General features: G+C 41.6%; 1 long non-coding RNA gene across 1 annotated transcript; it reads left to right on the top strand.

Moving 5' to 3' along the window:
• Positions 1-82: 82 nt before the first annotated feature.
• On the top strand, positions 83-5,409 carry LOC123176098 (uncharacterized). Its single transcript, XR_006488351.1, has 2 exons — positions 83-3,806; positions 4,911-5,409. It is a non-coding gene; the product is annotated as an uncharacterized lncRNA (long non-coding RNA).
• Positions 5,410-7,849: the final 2,440 nt, after the last annotated feature.

Here is a 7,849-nt window from a genome sequence, read left to right as displayed (position 1 = left end):
GTCTCTGTGATCACTCATGTAGTGGGTGTCTGGTTTATATGCTTCGGCATACACCTGTGGAGGAGCGACTTCCGGTCGTGACAGAGCCCATAGTATGCCCTACACCATTGAACGAGAGTAGTTGGCGGTAGATGGGGCGGCGTCGTTGACGATCTTGAACTATGTGAAAGCTTTTGCTGGTATCAAAATCGGTGTCTAGGCCTAGAGAGTTCTAATGGCATCTTCTTCACTGGCTATGTTATTGCTATAATCCTCAAATGCTTTGGGTACTGACTTGTGTGACCTTTGGATTCTCCTTGGACTTGACATCACAATTCAATTTTTTTCTTCTACATGTAGAATCAAGCACATGATTCAAAGATTCAAATTTCATAACAACTTTGATGCACAGATAAATTAGCAGGTACAAAAATGAATGACATAAAATTTTCAACTCACTGAAATGTACTAGACGTGTGCAAACTCAGGAGAACAGTACATGTCCAAGGAAAACGGAATGAGTTGGAAGTAATGTCTTGTCCATTTTAGTGCCTACTGGTATATTTGTTTTCAAAATAAGTCTTTATGGAATTTGAATATTCCGAATCATATGTTCTATTTTACAACGAGGAAAAAGAGAAGTTCTGATGATGATGTCAAGTCCAAGCAGGATCCAAAGATAACTTGAGTTAGTAGTGAAGGACAATAGCAATAACCAAGCTTGCGAAAAAATGGCAGAGGTCTACATCCCTAGACACAGATTTAGACGCCGTCCAAAGCTTTAAAAACTTCAAGATAATCGTCAATGGTGCGGACCGCGAACTACTCATCGTTTACCGTGTAGGGCATATTACAGGTCTTGCCAAGATCGGAAGTCGCTTCTCGATGGGCGTATGCCGAAGTACATGAACCCGACTGCTCACTGTAGGATTGATCACGGGGAGGGTCAACATTGCCAAGGGCATTAGGTCCTTCCTCGCCTCTTCGTCTTCCCATGAGGACCTCATGGAGTGGAAGAATACCCTGGAGTTCTTTGAGCTGCTAAAGCATGGGCTTCGGCTTCATGCACAAGTGTGATGATGACCTCCTTGGCCTCCTCATTGCCTGATCTTCATCGGATCGCTTGTCGACCTAGTCCAAGGGGTACAAGGAGGTGAAGTTGGAGTGTGCTCCCTCCATGGAGAAGTTGAGGGCACTTGCGTCAAAGATGTCGAGCCAGAAGACTGCTCTCAAAGTGATGGAAATGGAGATGTAGGGTCGAACACAAAGAAGAGGGTCGACCAAGCTATGCGACAATTAGCGAGTGATGACGCCTTGTGTACATTGTTAGTGACTGGAACTACACAACTATCTCATCGTACTTGCCCTATCTATCTTGCTCTAGTTGTGTCTATCTACTTGGTTTTTGGTACACATGTACCACTAGAAAGGATGTTGTGTTTTCGTGCACATCAACTTTACCTTAGTTTGCACAGCAATTATGTGTGATGAAATGGTTATATGTCGTGTGGTTTCATGGTTTGTTATGAGCGTGTGCTATTTGTTTATTTTTGTAGCTGCTGTTTTGGTGCCAAACTGAACATACATGTTTTGATTGAGTTCATTGTTACGTTTCATGAGGGAAAGGAAATGAAGTATAGGTAAATAGCTTAAGAATCATTGATCTTCTCAGACTTGAGGAGGAAAAACAACATCTAAACTTAACTTGAGACTATGTTAAGAAACAACTCAGGGGACACGTGATGACCAATTTATGGAGTCTTTTCTTGGAAGATAGATTTATGGAGTCCTAAGCTGTTATCCAATATAATCCAGGCAGGCAATGTGTCTTAATGAGATTATACAATACAAGTAGAAAATAAAGAAGGATTGCTTATCTACAATATAATCCACCTACTGATTCTTGCACGTACACGACGGAGAGGTGATTCTTGAGAAGCGGAAAACGATCACCATTCTTTTGATCATTTATCTGACCGTTTCTTGAACCTTTGTATTCTTGAATTCCATTCTGTGTGTTGTATTCTTTTTTCTCATGTTGGTACAATGTCTGAGGTTTTTGTTGAAACTCCCTGGTATGTTAAGTTTTTTAAAAGTGAGTACAATGCAGACAATGTGCACCAATTTATTTTGAGGAAAAGGATATGTTCAATGCTGCAACAAAGGTTGTGGTGCGATAAGTGGCTCGATGGCGTTTCTCTGGACATCGCACCATATATCATCGGCCTGAACACCCCCTCTACTAGCGCGCAGAACGATGGCTGAGGTGTTGCTTGATTCTGCTTGGTTAAAAGACATATGGGGCCCCTTAACATCGGCGCTTATCTTCAATTACTCGAGCTCTGGGAAAGACTTTGCTCTTCACCCAGAGCATGATGATAGCCGGTCATGGTCGTGGGAGGCTAGTGGTAGTTTCTAGGTCAAGTCCTTCTACGTGGCACACTTTGTCACTTCTTTAGGATCAGGTTCGATGAGGCCATTTGGAAGGCTCCTGAGAATCTAGACAAGCGATCAAGGTCTCCCACATAACGAACTATGTGCCATGTGCAGTGTTGTGCCTGAGGACAGCAGTCATCTCTTTCCCGGCTGTGCCGTTGCCAGACTGCCAGTATAAATTTGAAACACCATCCTCCAATAGGCTAACTTGCCGTCCCAACTATGGATCAGGACCTTGTGTTCTGGGGGATCACTGCTAGGGAAGCTTACCACGGTAAGGACCGGAAGAGGCTTGTTTGTCTCTGTATCTTGGGGTCTGGACCATATGGAGAGAAAGGAATGCTCTTGTTTTTGACATCAAGGTTACTCCCATCGTTCAGGTTGTGAATAAGCTTACCGCAGATGTAGAGTTGTGGCTAGGAAAGATTTAGGTTCTTTTCTTTTCTTTCCCTTCATCTGGCCTTTGGCTGTTCTATGTCTTTCTGGTCTGGTCGTTGGCCTTGTTCTTGTTGTTCTGTATTTAACTTTGATCGGTTTTCTTCTGCTACAAAGTTCACATACAGTTCTCTTGCATGGTTGAAAAAAATTAAAGCCTGTGCCAGGCTCGTGGAATCTTGTTTCCTTGCCTTTTCATTGCGGGATATTTTGTAATCTAGAGACTACTATTGCTGCTACTTTATTGCTAGATCACTAGTTGAGATTTAGTAGAGTAACGAAATTATTGATCTACTAGTTTATTTTTACACTCATAACAATGAGTAATCTGCCATGGTTGCTTAACTAATTTCTAGAGGAAGGGAGAGACGGCAGCAGGTGATTCCTAGTCTGTCAAGACCAAAAAGGGGCAGAAAGTGGCATTGTTGCATCAAATGTTGTAACAATGAGCAGATGGTGAGAGCCTTCATGTGACCATCAAATGATCTTACATTACTGCAATTTCACGCACATCTTCTTTTCCAAGCTTCATAGTTTCCATATATTAACTATTTAAAAAGGAAACCACTTATTGTTTAGTTGGTCGGTTGGTTGGTCGTTCGATAGATCGAACACTGAGGAAAGGCTGTTATGATGCATTGATGCCACTTCATTAACTTTTTATGTCAGCCTTTTTTCCTTGTGTTTACGTATCTTCAGTCTTACTACCTTGCGGAACAGCCCGACAAACCAAAAATTATTTGCGTATGTTTTTTCTTCCTGTGCTAAATAGTACTGCAGTGACTAGTATAAGTATACAATGATGTTCCTTTTTGGTCTTTTACTAAATTACAACTTCTCTGGCACAGAAATTTGGTGATTGTAGGACTAGGAACTTGCTACTGGTGTTGCTCAGCAGTCTATGACAACGAGTTTGTTCCAGATGGCGGTGAGGTGGCCTTTGTTCCTTTTTGAAAGTAAGAGTTTTGTTGTTTTAGTTCTCTTGTATATGTGCATTAATTGGACCGTAAATGGCTCCATTGAGATAATTACCTTTTAATGATACGAATGATGTCTTTACATCGCAGTAGTTACTTATTGTTTTCTTTTCCATCTTGACCATAATTTTTCATAAAGTATAAACATACAACTGATTGATCTAGCCTCATTATGGTGTATCATGAGGCCAAGAGAGCATGTAGAGTGACAAAAAGCGTCTAGTCTTTCCTTATAAAACAAGACGTACCACTAAAACTTATGAAGTACTCCCTCCGTTCCGATTTACTCGTCGTGGTTTTAGTCCAAATTTGAACTAAAACCACGACGAGTAAATGGGAACGGAGGGAGTACAATACACTCTTAATCCCGTCATTTTATTTGTGTATTAATGAGTGTATCTTAATTTACAAATAAAACGATAAAATTAGGGAGTGTATCTTACTTTATAGGTTTCAGTCATAGTTCTCTTTTTATAATGAAAGCATGAGCGCTTTCTTTGCTCAATCTCCATGCTCTCTGGCCTCATCATCTGCCATAATGAGGTTAGATCAAAGTTGTACACTTGTACTTACAAAAGTTATGAATTTAGGATCAGATGAAAAAAAAGGAACTATTGTGATGATGTAAAGACATTTTTTTTCATGAAAAGTTATGCTTGTAGTTGTGCCAAATTTTGCTCCAATTAATGTGTACACAAAAGAACCAAAAAAAACAAACACGCTTACCCAGTGGCGGAGCCAGGAATATAGTATGAGGAGGGCCAAGTGTAGTAAGTCCTTGCTAGGGAGGGCCAGCTCATAAGAATACACCAGGTAAATCATCCACTTATTGATCTTGCCTTGTTGTGGCGGATCATGAGGCCAGAGAGCGTATAGTGTCCAAAAAGGCATCTAGTCTTTCATTATAAAACTAGAACTATCACTAAAACTTATATGAAGTAAAATACAGTACTTAACACTACTAACACCAAAAAGTATTTCCGTACAGCTATTTTCTAGATAAAATAGCTACCGCGAAGATAGATTGGTTTTGCTTCTGAATCAATGTGTTGTGTAATTATGAATGCCTCTTTTATTTGCCAGGTTCCTGAGATCCTGTATAGGTCTCTTGATGTGAACCTTGTGATTGGAATGTCTTTCAAGGTCTGACCTTATATAGACTTTTGTTTAAACTGATCGATTTTTTGGATGAACATTACGATTTCGCAACCATTTGCCCATTTTTATCTATGACTTGCTAGTTTTTTTTTTCTTAAGGTGCTAGATTTGATCGTCACTCTTTGTGGAGATGAATCATATGAGCAGCTAGATGTTGTCATGTAATGTTCCATATGGTGAAGAGGAGACTGGTAAAGTACGTGCTAGGAGGTACTGTATGTACATAGTGAGTCAGTTGAAAAGCAGTGGCGGATCTATGATCTCAAAACACTCTGGGGGTGCCACGGTTAATTTTTTTAATGTAATTTGGTCTAAATGTATCATAGCTCCAAATTAGCATTAAGATGTTAGATAAGTATTGTTAGGTAAGGTTTCTTTGCGCAACCCTTACATTTCCATGTCATGTTTGTGTTGTTTCCTTCAATTTCCCTTTTATATAGTTATATCGATGTTTTGCCATATTCTTGTTTGGGATGTAGGCGGTAATACATTTATGTTGTGGGATAAGATACAGTAGACAGTGCAGGCACACGGTGCCCTCATACTGAAAGTATGATGGAAGAGAAGGACATGACACCTGTGGCCAGGAGGAGCCTCCTCCTGCAGCCCACTCTATCTGAGTGCTGCAGGACGCTGAACATAATATTTTCCTAGCTGCGGATTATACTGATCTTGCTGCAGGAAAAAATGAGGCTAAGGAGGGAGGGAAGAACGTGATGGACAGCAAGGATGGTATGGCAGTGACCGGTCCAGGGGCTACCGGCACACTGTCAGGCGTTGATGAGAGCGACATGCAGGGCCATGATGGTAACACGCTGCTCTATCGCCATGTGCATGGCCGTTCTTTGGCCATTCACTTTGTTGCATGCAACGGCTAGCTCCTCTGTATTGTCAATACTACAAAATACTCTGTTTTGTCAAAACCACGGTATGTTATACCTACATGCTAAATTACAATACTTTACTGCCAAACATAGCCTAACTTTTGTCACTTCTGTTTCTGAATCTTCAATCACACTACCTTGTGGTACCATGGACAAACCAAAAATCATCTGCCTATAACTCGAGAGCATGCCAGGATTCTGTCTACTGCATTTCATAGGAGAAATATCCCAACAAACGTGCCAGAAACACAAATGTTCCATTATCCCTAGATTATAAAAAAGTTTCAGTCCGTTGAGCAAAGTGGCGTCACACTTTCATAATGCAAACATAAGTAATACTGATCATAATAATTGCACATCATATATTTCCTCTTATACTAGAACCAATGGATCATTTCATGAAAGTTCATAGAACACAAACTCCGAAATTAGAACAATTACAGATAATTACTGTTAATTAGTGATAGAAAACATAACTAGCATAGACTATTGGCGTGTTGCAAATGGCAGTCAGTTTTGTTAAAATCGAAATTCAAACTGCATTTAATAAATAAACCACGCATGAGCTACATAAGTAATACTATGAACACAACAGAAAAAAGGGGGAAGATAATCAAGGAAATTAACATGATTATGCAAAAAAAAACTCACAATACAAAGCGTTGTTCAATTTTACCGAGAGATTGAGGGCGAGCTGAGTGCCGGGATACCAGCATAATCATCTCTTCCAGTGCAGAGGGGATGTTGTCACTGTGCTCAGAGCCATCTCTTTGTCACAACAGCTAGCTATCAATAACATATTTAGAACTTCTGCTTCCTTCACTACTATTTCATGCTTTCGTGGGAGAAAAACATAATGTGAAAATGCTAGGTCAAATGTAAACCCCAAGGCCAAACATAGTGCGGCGATCCTGGCCACATTGTGACCTCCCGCTCGGCCAACCAGAGGAAAAAGTGAGGTGTTTGAGTTCCCAAGAGCACTGCCGATATGCCTTCCTCCCTACAGCCTGCCACTTCCCATGTTCGTCCCCAAGCTCCTCTCTCCCCTCCTCCCATGGCAAATTACCCTGTCAATGTCGTCCCCTACCTCCCACAGGGTATGACCATCGAGCTCGGTCCCGCTGATTGGAAGGTGCGAGATGACATGGTTGTCGGCCCCAACCCACCTCTGCGGCATGATTTCTTGGCCATTGCTGAGGTGAACCGCTTCGTCCAGTTCCACCACAAGGCAGATCTGCGCCACACCATCGAAGGTTTGCACCATGAATCCAACTTTTTCCCAACTGAAGTGGATGACTACCCGTTGGGCATTGGCATATTTGGGTTTGTGGATTCGGTTGTTAGAGATGCAGTAGTTGGTACAACTTTTGAAATAGATGAAGATGATGAAAACATGAACACAGTGGTTTCCTTTGTTCCTCATGATGCTGCCATTAATATGTGCATGACTAGCTATGGACCTCAGATTTGGTTGCGCTATATCGGTTTTCCTCATGATTATTGGACCTCTCATTACATTCATAAGTCTGTTGACAAGTTTGGGGAGCTCATCACTTGGCACAACCCAAGAGGTGACAAAAAGTTTGTGCTGATCAAGGTTCATGTTATTAGCTTACATCTGGTTCCAAAGAGCTTTGTCATGCGCCAGATGGGGGGACATCAACACAGCTGGACTGTTTGTGTTACTATGCTGAGAAGCAGCGACTGGAATGCTCACCTCCCAGAGGTCCCACCTGCCGGAGAAGATCCACCACCTGCAAACGGTATTCCCCATCCTCTACATGGTGAGGGACTCACTGCTGAGCAACTTTATCAAGCACAACTCCATAATTGGATGACATAAAATGCTGCTAACAATGCTGATCAGAACCCAGGAGCTCATCAGGGCAATGATGTTCACTTTCAGGAAAACTAGGGGTTTGGCCTCCTTCACCTTCCTAGGCACCCCCTGCTCTGTACAATTTCCAAGCATGGCTAGCT

This window comes from Triticum aestivum, unplaced genomic scaffold, assembly GCF_018294505.1.
Source record: "Triticum aestivum cultivar Chinese Spring unplaced genomic scaffold, IWGSC CS RefSeq v2.1 scaffold47116, whole genome shotgun sequence".
NCBI classification, from domain to species: Eukaryota; Viridiplantae; Streptophyta; class Magnoliopsida; order Poales; family Poaceae; genus Triticum; species Triticum aestivum.
Note: the sequence above shows the minus strand (reverse complement) of the source record. Positions and strands in the feature narration are given on the sequence as shown.